General features: G+C 40.6%; 1 protein-coding gene across 1 annotated transcript in view; it reads left to right on the top strand.

Annotated features, from left to right (window-relative positions):
• The window catches only part of SHISA6 (shisa family member 6), a gene marked incomplete at its 5' end in the record, with an annotated part of 321649 nt that overhangs the window by 292514 nt on the left and 13178 nt on the right, over positions 1–15957 (top strand). The gene's annotated exons all lie outside the window — the stretch shown is intronic.

Below are 15957 nucleotides of genomic sequence, written 5' to 3'. Positions count from 1 at the left end.
TTCCCACAATTACATGTATTAATTATATAGTTAAAGAAAATTAAAACCAGCAACAACTGGAGTAGTTGTCAGAGGGGAGAGATGGATACTGTTAGACTTCCAGGAGCCCAGTAAATGAGCACAGAAGTGTGGAATCCTTCAGGTATCCTCTTGCTTTATCACTCTTGAAGGAAGGTCTCAGAACACCATAGCATCCAATTCTAGCAGCATTATTGGTATGTCTGTTGTCAAGGCTAGTCATGTATTTAACATGTTCTTTGCAGAAGGCTTTCCATACTCATGAGGAAAAGAAGCGGTGTGTAAATTTTTCACAAAGCATGGATATGTTTCATAGCAAGGGAACTGAACTCTATGATGACAGTAGACGTTTCCAAATCTAACAAGCAAACTTGCTTCACTGTGGAATTATGTAGCGAATGGTGAATTTATTAATTGTCCTTTCTTCCCCATTGGGGATATCAGCTAATGTTCGTGATTTTTCTGCAATAGTCTTATGGTCAGGATTCCCAGGAGACCAATAAAGTCTTTTCAGTTGTTTTAGTAACTGATGTGAGTAGAATGTGCCCATGACAAGATCAGCTGTGAAGTACCTGTGAACACAGCCGCAGGTCAGATCTGGTTAGGGAAAGTTAAGATGGTGGCTCTGCAGTCAACTGTCTGCGTTCATCAGTTCATCAGCCTGTGCCATGATCAAAGCCCTGTGATCTGGGCAAGTTACTGCTCCGTGTCTCAGTTTCATCATCTATCAAATGGGGATAATACTAGTTCCTGCCTCTTAGGAGTTGCTGTAAAGATTAAATAGAGTAATATATGTAAAAACATAGAGAGTCCCTAAAGTTTATTGAGTCTGTTATATTTATAACATTAACACTCATCAGTGGCTCCAGGTGTAGTCCATGCCCTTCCCCATTCTAGCAAGGCTTGGTTGTTTTGCTTTTGTGTGTGTGTGTGTGTGTGTGTGTGTGTGTGTGTGTTTCATTTTATTCCAGTCCCTGCAGATTTCCCCATCATACATATCACAATTCTCAGCACATGATGACTTCAGGGTCTCCCCTGAGTATTCCAGGGAGCTCCATATCCTTCTCCACTGGGTACACAGATACCTGAAAATGGGTGTGTTGGCGGAGGTGAAGGCAGTCTTTCAGGATGCAGCATGTCCACTTCTCCCCTTCTCACATTTTATTTAGAGCCCCAAACAGAGACCTTCTTGGGGATCTGAGAGACTGTGTGAGTGTGGGCAGCAGCTTTGGGTTGTGGTTGTCATCGCAGTTGAGCTCTACCTGTTAGCCCCAAAGCCTGCCCGTCTGCTTGAGACAAGTGCTGAAACCAACAACCAGTAGTAATGAGTCCCACGATGAAGAAATGTAATCAAGTATTTATCATCAGCCTCTTTACATCTTCTACCTGGCCCTTTGCTCATTAACATGAAGACTATAAATTATAGAGACCTCAGTCTGGAATCTCAGAGTTGATTCAGCTCCCATTATCGCCTACTTGCGTTTCTACAGTAACTTCCTGCCTTATTCCCTTCGCCATAACAAATTACAATTGACTGAGTGGCTTATAAACAAGAAAGATTTATTTCTCACGGTTCTGGAGGATGGGAGTCCGAGATCGGGGTGACAGCAGGTGGGTTCTGGTGAGAGCCCTCTTCCAGGTTGCAGACTGCCAAATTCTTTTATCCTCACCTCGCAGAAAAAGGGCTAGAGAGCTCTTTGGGATCTTTCTTTATGAAGCATTAATCCCATTCCTGAGGTCTCCACCCTAGTGACCTAATTACCTTCACATTGGGGTTAGGATTTCAACATATAAATTTTGAGGGGATGCAAACATTCAGTTCCTAACACCTCCAACCTGATTTCCTGTCCTCAGTCTTTTCCACTGATCCATCCTTAGGAAACAAGGCCTTTGTCATATCACCCTCCTGTTTGGGAACCAATAGCCTTTTAGGATAAAATCAGAGTCTTGAACCTGCCGTTAAAAACTGCCATAATCTAACCTAAGTCTACCCACCTCTATGGCTACCTTCTCCAGCATATGCAATGTATCTAATGTTAAGCATTTGTCCTGCAAGCTCCACTCTCATTATTCTTGGACTACTTTTACATGAAAGAAATGCCTTCCCATCCCCTAGTACAAAATCAAGTCTCTTTTACAGCCTTGTTTTTAAGATTTACATTCTTTATGAAGCCTTCTCTAATCATACTATACAAAAATATTAAAAATATTTTATGTACCCTCCAATTATAAGAGGGTGCCAAAAAAATGTGTACACATTTTAAGAAAGGAAAAAAAACTGTGTTAAAATTGTAATACAATGAATGACACTAGCATTCATTTGATTAACGCCGACTTTTGAGCAAACACCATACTACATATTGCTACCATAATTCAATTCAACTTCAAAAAGTAATACATAGATAACATCTCTTAAAATGTGTACATTTTTTTGGCACCACTGGTATATACAAGTATTTATTATTTGATTCAAAATATGTATTGAATATGTGCAAGTAAAATGGTGTCAGATCCACCTTCATATCTCCCCAAGTGTTTAGTGTAAGGGACTCATTTATTCATCTAATAGATGCTTACTGAGTGAAAGCACTAGGTTAGGCAGCTTGGGAAATACAGAGGTGAATCCTCTATCACTCATCATCATCAACTTACAGTGAGTTACAGTGCGTGAGAAGAGACAAGGCATGCACATATGGAACTATAACACAACGTAGAAAGTGGTAAGTGACCCCAAGAAACTACAGAGCATAAGAGAGCTCACAATGAGGAGAGATCACCTGCAGCTGAAGGGATTAGAGAAGGCTGCAATGGAAGAGGTAGTTTTGAAAGATGGAATTAAGCAAGTGGCAAAGGGAGGAGAAACGTTCCAGGGAGAAGGAATCAGAGGGCAGAAAAGTGATCACTGATGACTGCATATTAGAGGGTACTAAGAAGGTCATGGGCAGGAAAGTAGGCATGGGAGGGCAGGAGACCCTCAGCATGTTCACCTTTCCCCAAAGGACTGTGACTCACTGCCTGGAAGCCCTGTCTCCATGATGGTCCTCAGCACTGACTGCCTGAACTCCTGGTGTCCTGTGTTCCAGCAATGGGGCTGGCTTCTGCTAAGCTTCATGAACTGATTGGATGATGCTTTTAGGTGAAGGGACAGAAGGGCTGCAATGGGCAGATGGAATATTGCCATCAGTGGGGAAATGCAAAGATGGGCAAGGGAGAGCTGCATTGCTTGGGGCTGAGAAAGGAGAAAGCCTTCACAGAGGTGTACAGGATGGGTGTGAGAACGGGTCCTATAGATTAGAAATTGTAGGAGATTTTCTCCAAGCAGCCACTATGTATCACCAGTTTGCAAATCACGAGAACTTACTCATAGATTCCCCCTAGAAACTCAGTCCCCTCTGGCAACTGCAGCTCTGTAGTTGATGCTGTGGATGAGTGTAGGCTTGCACGTTCTCGCAAAATGACAGCATAGGGTGGAGTTCAAGAGCACTGAGTTGGAGTCCTTAGATGTAAGTTTGAATCTGGGCTCAGCCACTTATTTTCTGTGCAACCTTGAGCCACTCTATAAAATGTCATCTGTCAAATGTGAATGACCTCATAGAATCATTGTTAGGTTTCAATGACATGATACTTATAAAATACTTAGCCCAGTAACTTACAGCAAATGGTAGCTAATAGAAAAATGATGATTGTCTTTGTCCAAATACAATAAACTCCATTTATACTGGGATAGCAATGTGTGGTGTTTCTTGGGTCACACACCAGGCTTAGAATGTCCTCCAGTTGGAATGGTAATGTAAAGAGCAAATGCAAAGGTTAAAAATGAACCCAGATCACAAAAAAAAATGTTCACTTCTTAATGAGAAATATAATACTATGTCAGATGCACTCATATCTTATAGTAAGTAGGTATAGGATAGATTCAGATTCTCTAGTGACCTACTTTTTATTTAGGCTATTTTGGGGTTTCCCCAAAGGCTGCATGCCCTCTAAATATCAATCATCCCTCTGTTCTAGTTATTTCTATTAGAGTCACCTTTTGTGATATTGAGACACTTTGTGTCACCCAGTAGATGTGTTGGGTGCCTACATCAAGCTCAGGAAATTGTAGGATGGGGTGCTTCTGAGTGGGTGTGAGAAGAGTCTGAAATTTGTCCTAGAATCTCACAATATCCTACTTCATAGGGACTATCATAGCCCTTAAAGCTCTGTAGGGAGCCCAGCTGACGCTGGACCCAATGTCTGCGGCCGAGAGTACCTACCGTCTCCCAGATCCATCTCATCACACACCTGCCAAATTCTTGTATCCTTACCTCGCAGAAAAACTTACACTCTATCCCATTCCGAGGTAACTCCAGGATATCACAAGGTTGACTTTCCATGGGTATGATTTAAATAGCTCTCAGGGATATGCTCGGTCCTTATTGCCAGAAGGATGACTGGTCCCCTGGAGCCAAAGGGATGGTAAATACTCCTTTTGTGGTGATTAAAATAACCACGAGCAGAACAAACACAGCTCCAGTGCCTCCAGACTCAGATGAGCTGAAGTTGCCTGAAGAAGCGGATCACAGCAGGTGGCAGGCAGTTCTCCTAGGGAAACCTAAAGTTTGTCTTTTTAAGTGAATCTGGCAGGAGACACATTGTTTGCTTGTGTGGGCATGACAACCCATGTGATGCTGTTTGTTTCAGCAGAATTGAAAATGAAAATCCCGGCCAGGAGGAAGCAGAGCAGGCCCACTAGGGAGGCACTCACACAGAGCTGCATCTCCGTGGTGGGACCTAGGAGACCGAGTCAAAGCCTCTGCCGTAAGAGGAGACGGCTGAGACATAGAGAATGAGGGGGGATGGACAGGAGCGCAGGGATTGATGATCTCACAATGTCCTTGGCAACCAGTCATCCTGGGAGGAGTCCCACTGTCTGACACCATGACTCACAGGCCTGCCTCTCTATGTTGACCTCTTCGCGTCACCAAGATGAAAAAAGATTGTATCGGGATGCATTAGAATGGCAACTAATCCTCAAGAAGAAGTGTGCAGTGTGGGTTGGATTTGAGGTGAGAAAGGAGGGGTGCCTTACTCCTTCATACACACTCATATTGAGACACGTATAAACTATTACAACCCACAAACCTGGCTCCAGGCCCAGAAAAGCTGCCACTCTGAGCCTGAAGGAGATGGGTAGAGAACAAGAAGAGAGTAAGTAAGATAGGAAATCAAGTATCATCACCATGGCCTCTTGCCCATTTTCTGCCGCCTCAAGAGTTGACTCATTTACTCCTTCATTCATCATTCAAAAAACTGTATGAGTGCTCCAAGGAGCCCAGCCCAGGGAGTACTGTGTTAAGGTAAACACAAAAGAAGTGTGATCAACCTCCACCTCCAGAAATGTTCAATGTATTAATAGGATGGGAGAAGTGCCTTATATGCAGAAGTATTTAATCATCTTTGAACAAGCTAATGAATGAGACAGAATAAAAAAAAATAAAACCCAAAATAATATATGATTAAGCACCAAAAGCAAATGGCGGTGGTAATAAATGCTCCAGTTATCAGAAGGGCAAGGGACATCATTATGCATTGGAGGGCCTGAGGATGACTTTATGGAGATGCAACAGGAGTTCTGTCTTTAAGGATTGGAAGGGTTTGGGGGAAGTGAGGAGAAGAGCAAGTTAGCTGGATGATGTTCCTGAGCAAAGCACCGAAGTGGTGATGGGGGTTGGGGATAGCGGAGGGAAAACCAGTCCATATGGGTCACGGGTGTGTGGGCTGAGATGAAATGGGCAGCTTGAAAATGCAGTGGCATCTGCTGTATTTCTCAAAGTTTGGTCCAGATTCTAGCTGCAGGAGTACCACCTGGGGCCTGTCTCAGATCACCTAAATCATAATTCATGGGATAGGGGAAGGGCGCAGGGTTTTCTTCATGAGTTCCTCAGCTGATTCTCAGGTCTGCTAGTTCAAAAGTCTTCTGTCTCAGGCATCTAAGCTTTACCCTACTGGTAGTTGGTAATACTTGCAGGCTAAAGGCCTGGATGAAATTCACATTTATGAAAGACTGATCGAGCAGGAGCGTGCGAGGCGGACCCAAAGAAGCAAAGACAGGAGGAAGGAATGAAATGAGAAGATTCTCATAGCAGTTCTAGAGTGCGATGATGAGGCCTGAGACTTGAGAATCTAGAATCAATATGCGTATTGCCTCTTTGTTTTGTACTCTGAGGAGCCCACTGATCAAGTCATCGTTTATGTCTTTTGGTACTATTTGTACCCCACAACCTTCCTGTGACTCACTAAACAGAAATTACTTTTGCTACATCTGTCACTGAATTATCATCAGGAGTGCCCAACACCAAATCACTCCTCTCTTTCACCCTCTGCCCATTACACACACATACACACACACACACACACACACACACACGCACATGCAAAAAACAGACACATAAATGCAAGCATATATATATTTGCTCCACAGAGAAAACTAGCCATTTCTCTTAGCAGTTATACCCGACACCAAGGCGAGGAAACTCACTGTTAGCTCCAGCAACTTCCAGGCTGCAGAAGTAAGTGGGGGACATTCTGCTTCTAAGAGACTTGTTAACCACTGGTGGCTCCCAAGCTCTCAGTGGGCAGAGGGTCCCACCTTGCTTCTCTGCTTCCTTCAAGCAGCCTTGGAGCTCAGATGGAGATTGTTTTGTCACTTTATACTCTTGTCAGCGTATCGACTGATGAATCCTGAGCACTAATTAATTGTTATGTTATCCAGCCCAATCCATCAGGGGGCTGATGGTCCTGACTGGGCATGGTGCCAAGACCCAGGACTCCCTGTGGGGATGGGAAGAGGGAAGCTGGTAATTGAGGGAGCGTAGATGTGATCCATTGATAAGTCCAGCGAGAGAAAGGATGCCAGATCTAACAGACCATATACACGTCATGGTACGGAGCAGCTCGAGACAAAATCATTGAATTGTTAGTCTTCCTATTCATACATCACTAATTATGCTTTTCTCCCTTTTGCATCAAAACCTAACTGCCTACTCACCCCCAAACTCCAACCACTACCTGGAACACCATCATGCCTAAACCCTTATAGACCGTCTTTGGAATGTACTAGAGTAGCATTTGTCAGAGTGGGTTAATAAGTCTACGCTGGACAGTTTTTCCATTTGATCCTCCATATCAACTCTCTACCATAACTCAGCCTCCTGGGTACTAAGCTTTATGGATTGCTTTTTTGGGCTCTCTTGTTCTATGGATGTTAGTTGGGTTTGGCAAATGGAGAATACTGGAAAGAGATCATAGAGATGGAGGAGAGTGAAGATGGTATTTCCCAGGCTACCTCCCAGGACATTCATGAGTTCTGGCTGTATCTCTCAACCAAAGATCGGGAGGTCCTGTCAACACAGCTCTCTCCTTTGGTTCCAGAAGCCAACCCCCTCCTTCATCACTCAGGCCTGGGTTGGATAAAGTCTGTCACTCTTACTAGTCCCCGGGCACTACATGATGCATTATGGGTTCCCTACATCCTGTTCACACCTTTGAAAACAGTCCCTTTATTAAAATCCCCCTAAAATACCCACTGGATATGTGTCTGTTTCCTGTCTGCATCCTGACTGTGTTAGGTGGAAAAAAAAATTCCCATGGTCAAATACCTAATAAAATGGGTTATTTATGGCTAGACTTCTTAGAGCCTTTAACAGGCATGGTGAATATCCAAGAGGAAGGACAGAGTATGCAGAAATCCAAAGCTTATTTGACCTGGAACCACTCTCCAATTCCCCCACCCCAACCCCCAGAATTCAGAGTATTTCAGGGAAGTCAGATTTACACTGAGAGCCAAATGCAGCAAGCCAAGTGGGACAGAGCCACCAGAAAACGCACAGCTCCTTGGAAGCTCTGCTGGAGAACACGAGAGGATTTGTAGATAGTGTGCAAACTTTCAGACAGTGATGCAGCATGAACAAATACAACCTAGGACCTAGTCCTTTCTCTGCCACCAACTTTGTGTCTTGGTCTGGTCACTTCATTCCTCTGGGCCTCTTTTCTCACCTGTAAAATGAAGTAGTTGAAGCTGATCGGTAGATTTTTAAACATATAAGCACTGGAACTGTTTTTTCAAATGAAATCTTAAGTAGAAGCCCAATACAGAAGACAGGTGAAACCAAGCTGCTCTGGGTGGGGTGAGGGTGTGGGGACAGTGCTAAAACACCATCTATTAGACTCTACCTCTTAATCAGAGGCCCTTGAGGCACTTCTAAGGAACCCACAAGATTTCTTGGAGCCAGTTTTGGAAACATTGCTCTAGAGGTACCCTTAAGTGCCTGATTTGATGTGAGCACAAGGTGGTCTTCACATGGAATTATTGTCAAAGGAATTCAAATGGTACAAGATAAACTGATGTACCATGCTCATGGGTTGAAAGACTTAACCGCGTAAACATGTTAATTTTCTAAAATAGTATACCAGTTTAACACAATCCCTAACAACATCCTTGCAAGACGTTTTGTATATATGAGGTCCGACAATTAAGTTCTCAAACTTGTTCCAATGATGTTGCTAAACTTTTTTGATATCAGAGGGATTATTTATTATGAATTTGTACCAACTGGACAAACAGTTAACCAAGTTGACTATTTGAAGTGCTGAAAAGACTGCATGAAAAAGTTAGACAACCTGAACTTGTTGCCAACAATTCATTGCTCTTACATCATGACAATGCACCAGCTCACACGGCACTGTCTGTGAGGGAGTTTTTAGCCAGTAAACAAACAACTGTATTGGAACACCCTCCTTACTCACCTGATCTGGCCCCCAATGACTTCTTTCTTTACCTGAATATAAAGGAAATATTGAAAGGAAGACATTTTGATGACATTCAGGACATCAAGGGTAATAACACAATGACAGCTCTGATGGCCATTCCAGAAAAAAATTCCAAAATTGCTTTGAAGGGTGGACTAGGCACTGGCATCAGTGCATAGCTTCCCAAGGGGAGTACTTTGAAGGTGACCATAGTGATATTCAGCAATGAGGTATGTAGCACTTTTTCTAGGATAAGTTTGCGAATTTAATTGTCAGACATTATATATGGGACAATATTATTCTAAAATTCATATGGAAAGGCAAAGGAACTAGAAAAGCTGAAATAATTTTTTAAGGGAAAAATAAAATGGGAGGGATCAGTCTACTCAATTTCAAGAAGTATCAAATAGCTACAGTAATCAAGGCTGAGGACTAGACATGTAGATCAATGGAACAGAATAGAAAACCCAGAAATAGACCCACACAACTGTTCAATTATTTTTTGAAAAATGTGGAAAAGCAATTAAATGGAGGAAAGAGAGCCTTTTCAAGAAATGATTCTAGAACAATTTGACATCGGTAAGGAAAAAAAAAACAACTCAACCTAAACCTGAGTCTCATAATTTAGATAAAAATTAACTCAAAATGAATCATGGATTTAAATGTAAAACATAAATCTAAAACATCTAGAAAAAAGCAGGCAAAAATCTTTAGGACCTTGGGTTAGGAAAAGAGTTTTTAGACTTGACACCAAAAGCACAATATATAAAAGAAAAAAATTAATAAATTGGACTTCACCAAAGTTAAAACTTGTTCTGCAAAGACCTTGTTAAAAGGATGACAAGACTAGCTACAGAGTGGGAGAAAATATTTACAAAGCATATATCCTACAAATAGTTATCATCTAGGATATAAAAAGAACTCCCAAATTTTAACAGGAAAAATGCAAACAATTTGATTGGAAAGTGGGCAAAAATAATGAGGAGACATTTCACTGGAGATTTATAGATGAAAAATAAGCCCATGAAAAGATGTTTAGCATCATTAGCCATTAGGAAAATGCAAATTAAAGCTACATTGAGGTATCAGTACATAGTTATCATGGCTAAAATAAAAAATAGTGACAATATCAAATGCTGGTAAGGATGTGGAGAAACTGGATCGCTCATTCATTGCTAGTGAAAATGTAAAATGGTACAGCCACTCTGGAAAACAGTTTGTCACATTCTTAAAAAAAAAATGAAATATACAACTACCACATAACCCAGCAATTGCACTCCCAGGCATTAACCTAGATCAGGGGACGGCAAACTGTGGCTCACAAGCCACATGCGGCTCTTTGGGTACATTCCATCTCAAAATTTTGCCCACCCCTGGAAGAGCCAATCTTGTCCCTCACAACAACTTAAAAATTATTCAAGAGCCATAAATATACTTTTACAAATAAGGAAAATTTAAAGTTATGTTATAAAAGAAAATATGACAGCTTTATTTTCATTTTCAATTTTACTTCAGAGCCACATGTATGTACCCCAAGAGCTGCATGTGGCTCGCGAACCGCAGTTTGCTGACCCCTGGTGTCTCTTCCATCTCAAAAGTTTGCCGACCACTGACCTAGAAAAATGAAGACTTATGTTGACACAAAAACCTGCATGTGTCATAATATTGCACGTATTATGAATACTTTGCATATTCATAATATTGCAAAACTGAAAACCACCCAGATGCTCTTCAACAGGTGAATAGTTTAACAAACTATGGTACATCCATATCATGGAATATCAACTATTGGGCAATAAAAAGGAACAAACCTCTGATACATGCAACAACCTGGATGAATCTGCAGAGTATTATGTGAGATTCATGAATCTCCAGAGCATTATGCAATCCTAAAGATTATATACAGTATAATTCCATTTATGTAACGTTCTTGACATGACAAAATTATAGGAATGGCGGACAGGTTAATGGTTGCCAGGGGTTAATGAGGGGGCGGATGCAGGAGGGCAAGTGGGTGTGGCCATAAACGGCAACATGAGGAATCCTCCTGGGGAAGGAAATGGGCTGTACCTTGATTGTGTCAATGCCAATATTCTGGTTTTCATAGAGTACTATAGTTTTGCAAAATGTTACCACAGGAAAACTGGCTAAAGAGTACACAAGATAGCTATATTCTTTCTTAGAGTTTTATGTGAATCTACAATGATCTCAAAATAAAAATTTTAATTTTAGAAAACGATGCAGTGAAGGGAACATTTATGTTGCTTATACATCTGCAATTTGGGCAGGTCTCAGTGGGTATAGCTCGCCTCTGCTCCACTTGTTTCAGTTAGGGCAGTTGGGGGCTGGAACCCTCTGAAGTCCTGCTCACTCATGTCTGGCAGTTGATGTTGGTTGTTGGATGTTGGATACCTTAGCTGGAGCTTTCAGCCCTTACATGGAGCCTTTGTATGTGGCCTGGACTTCCTTACAGCATGGTGGCTGGGATCCAAGGTTGAGTGTGCCGAAAGAGAGAGCCAGGTGAAATGGCATCACCTTTTGCAACTTAACCACGGAAGACATGCAGTGTTCCTTCTGCTCAGCAATGAATGAGCACTGTGCAAACTGAGGCAGTCAAAAGGGCTCTCCAATTTAAAGGAAAGGGAGGATATACTCTATCCAATGGGGGGATGGGAAAGTTCTGGGAGAGCATGTGGGACTAGAAATATGACACACATTAATATAAAATATAATGTGCTACTGTCTCTAAAGACCTACCTTCTTTCTTCCAAATCTACAAGACTGCCAGTTACCTAGTTTATGTAGAGTGGGTCCAGCCATACAGAGAGATCAAATTTATCTCTTATAATGATGCCTTATTTATGGAGAAGGAGCTCTAATTGGCTCATGTGAAGTCAGGTACTAACACATGGCCAGATCAGCCATGACCTAGAGTTTGGGCTGTGTCAAGGGGAGCAGGGTCATATCATACATATAACAGGGAGATGGGGGACACTGCAATAGAAGGGAGGACAGTTCTCTGAGTGGAAGGACTCACTTTTAACTATCATGGCAACCCATAAAGTGCCAAAGCACATACGCAAATTTTCTTTAAAAATCGAATGCTCTTGTCAAGAGACAAGCATAAGACAACACGACACAGAAAGGTTAGATATAAAAGGATAGGCAAAGTTTATCAGGCAAATGCAAACAAAGAGAAAGCTGGTTTGGCAATATAAATATCAGACGAGAGGACTTAAAAGTGAAAAAGGCATTAAATAGGAGAAAAAGGGTTATTTAATGTTGATAAAGGGTGCAAGCCACAAAGAAGACACAGACATCATGAGTCTTTTCGTGCGGAATAATGTAACTATGAAATACATATTATAAAACCAATTCTATAACAAATATAAAGAGAAAATGACAGGAACACAATAGTAGTGGGAGACCTTAATACACCACCCTCAGTCTTTGACAGATTAAGTAGGCAAAGAATGAGTTAGGATAGGGAGGACCTGAATAATGTATTTCATGTGTCTGATTTAATAAATATATGTCAATTTTGTACTCTGCAAAAAGAAAATATACCTTGTCTCTAAGTAGTCATGAAACATTTACAAAAATTGATCCTATATTAGCCCACAAAGGACATCTCAATAAATTCCAAAAAGCAGAAACAGAACAGGCCATGTTTTCTGACCAATACAATAAAATGGAATGTGAATGGCAAAAGCTCAAACCAACAAATTCAAACACTTTGAGATTTAATAACAGCCCACTCAAGAACTCTTGGGTCAGAGGAAAAATCCAGGCTGCAATTACAGATCATTTAGGCCATTGACAACAATAAGAACATTGCATATCAATGTTCATGGGATCATGCCAGAGACAAATTCAGAGCTCAAGACCTTATATTAACAGAAAAGAGTAAAAATAAATGGACTAAAGATTTAAGCCCAGAGATTAGAAAACAATGACAAAACCACACCAAAGAAAATTAGGAGGCTGGAATTAACAAACCCAAAAGCATAAAATAAAGATTGGAAGACACAAACAAAAAACAAACAAACAAACAAAAAACCCTGATATGTAGAAGAGGTACTTCTTTGACAAAGAATAATAATACAACTAGATTGCTAACCCACAAAACATTAACACAGAAAATTAAGAAGTAAAGGAGTATAATTTCATATATAGAATTTTTTGAGGGAATATTACAGTTTTAAGCTAATGAAGTTTAAAATGTCCAATGGGTTTATTTAAGAAAAATAGAAATTACAAATTTAATTTAGGATTAGAAAACCTGGATGAACCATTATGCAAGGAAAATGTTGCCAAGTATGCAAGGCAGTATGCATAATGGTAAATGATGTGGGTTCTGGTGCCTCTCTGCCTGGGTTTGCACACCAGCGTCCCATGTTGGGCAAATTCTTTAACCTCTCCAAACCTCATTTTCCTTAACCTGAAACTGGTGATGATAATATCTATTTCCCAAAGCTGTTGTTGTGCAGTCAACAAAATGACAAGCCAACCCTCTACCACAGTGCTAACAGAAAGACTCCCCAAAAGACAACAGGCATTTTTATTGTTTCATTCCTTCAAACTTCCAAAGAACAGATATTTCATATGCTGTGTTAATAGTATTAAGGCATATAGAAAGCTGGAACACTAGGTCCGGCCAAGTGGCGCGTTGGTTAAGAGCTGGCTTGGGATGCCAGCTCTGAGCAGCAGGGCCCCAGTTCGGATCCCACATGAGGGCCAGTGAGGCTGCCCTCTACAGCTAAGATGGTGAACAACAGCTCGACCTGGAGCTGGGCTGCTGTGAGTCACTGGGGACAGCGTAGGCTGCAGCCCCTGCTGCAGGGGGCCTCCATAAGCTACTGTGAGTGGCTGGCAGCCAGCGTGAGCAGCCGGCAGTGGATGTGAGCTGCCAAGAGCCACCATGAGTGGCTGCCCAGAGGCCGGCGACAAATCTGCCTCACCCGGGAAGAGCGCAATGATAATACCAACATGGGCCAGTGAAGCGACGTCCTCCACAACTAGACTGAAGACCAAAAGGACAGCAACTTGTCTGTTCCCCTTCCCCCAATTCCCCAGCGCTGTTCCCCTCCCCCAATTCCCCAATTAAAAAAAAAAAAGATGGAACACTATTCATTTGACTTTGCAAAATCATTATCTTGATGTATAAACCTGACATGTTAAAACAAAAAAAGTACAGATTTTCTTTATGTGTCTATATGAATTTAAAAAATATATGCAAATAGAATCCAGTGTTGTAATGAAAGAATAAGATAACAAAATCAAATAAGGTATTTCCCAGGCATAGATGAATCGTTCAATATGAGGAAATCTATCAATAATCCATTTCATCACATCGCCAGGCAATTGGCAGTGTATTGACCTAGAAATGCTGCTTTTAGTTATTCGCCTAAGGAAATGAGACATGGCCAAAGATTCATGTTCAAGGTTGTTTGGTGTAACAATTTTAATCTTTTCAATAACCTGAATACACAACAAGAGGGGATTGTCTAAGTATATATATTAAGTAAACATATTACACCTAAATTAATAGAGAAATATACAATAGATTATTCTACAGAAAGGACTATTGTGATACCACATAAAGTATTTTAAATAATATTTCAAAGCATGAAAATATATTCAAGATGTTGTCCATTAAGTATAAAGGAAACAGGTTAAAAGTAGTATATGATATACAGCATTCTTACATATGTGGAAACTATACATATTTGTCTGTGTATATGTACATATATGTATGCACATTTAAGCTTTTTCCTTTCTTTTGCTACTATAAACATGTTGCGATGAATAATCTCACATGTTTGTTATTTTGCACAAGTGTGAAGATCAAATCACTATATTTTCTCCATTATAAGAGCTGTAATCTAATTCTCACTTGTGCAAAGTGAAAAATGTTACAGGTTATTCACTGCAATATGTGTGTGTGTGTGTGTGTGTGTGTATGTATGTGTGTGTGTATGTGTATGTCTATGTATGTGTGTGTATGTGTGTAAACGTACAAGTACATATACTAATTTATGGGGGAAGGAAACAAAAAATGTAATAAAATGTTACAATGGTAATTTTTGGACAGTTTTAATTTTTATATTTATACTTTAAATTTGTTCCTTAATACCAAGGTAGGAAAAAAATCAAATGTTAGCAAAACATTTGAAGTAAAATTCAAACAAAAGAAAAGCACTGCATTTGTATATAAAATATCTAAATTCAGGACATTCATCCTGTCTGTATTTGTAAACTCATCTTTAAAAAACAGAACTACTTCAAATAAAATAGTTACGGAACATTTTACAGTGTCTGGAAATTGGTAGGTCAATAATATATATTCAAATGAAGATCACTATGAAGTTTAGTTTTAAAAAAAATGTATGTGAAAGTATTCATTCAGCACAGAGCCTGGAGCACATTGGTTAACAGGAATTATCAACTGAACCTGAACTATCGCAGTTTCCTGGTGACACCTGGACTCTGAAAGGGAAGAGTAGTAACTGCTACACTCCAGCATTCAACCAAGATTCTCATTTCTTGCAACTGTCTCTTTGATGCTGCCATAATTGCTTAAAGACAAATAAAAAAATAACAACAAAAAATAATGAAATTGGTTTTCTCCTTGCCTTTGGAGGACAAGTACAAAAGTCTATCCTTTATCTCCCTTTTGGTTTCTCTCTCCTTACTTAAATCAAGGTCCAGTGTAGAACTGATTCAACCTTTGGCAAATGGATTTTCCCTCACTATTCTGTCTTAGGGAGGGAGAATATCTTCGTGTGAGAAATTCTGGCTTACTGCCCAAACCCACCTGCTATTGGATAGTGCCCATGGCTACTTAAGGAGTCCGTTCTGAACCAGAGGAATGATGTAACGATTCCATTGGGATGGAACGTTTTTTCTGGTAGCACACAAGATGATTTTTCTCAGAAATGGACAGAGATTTGAGCTAAGAGAAATCCTAACAACAAGATATATGTGGGCCTGGAGTTAGGAGATGGCTGTAAGAACAGGATTTTGGGACACACTGAATATGGAGTCCAAAAATAAAGGGAGGGAAATGGTGAACGATAACTGAAGTCTCACATTCCAAGCCCATGGAACATTTAGTACCATAGGCAGGAGCTTGAACATTGGGGAATA

The sequence above is a fragment of the Hipposideros armiger genome, unplaced genomic scaffold (assembly GCF_001890085.2).
Source record: "Hipposideros armiger isolate ML-2016 unplaced genomic scaffold, ASM189008v1 scaffold_222, whole genome shotgun sequence".
Taxonomy (NCBI): Eukaryota; Metazoa; Chordata; class Mammalia; order Chiroptera; family Hipposideridae; genus Hipposideros; species Hipposideros armiger.
This window is presented reverse-complemented; position numbering and strand designations above follow the sequence as displayed.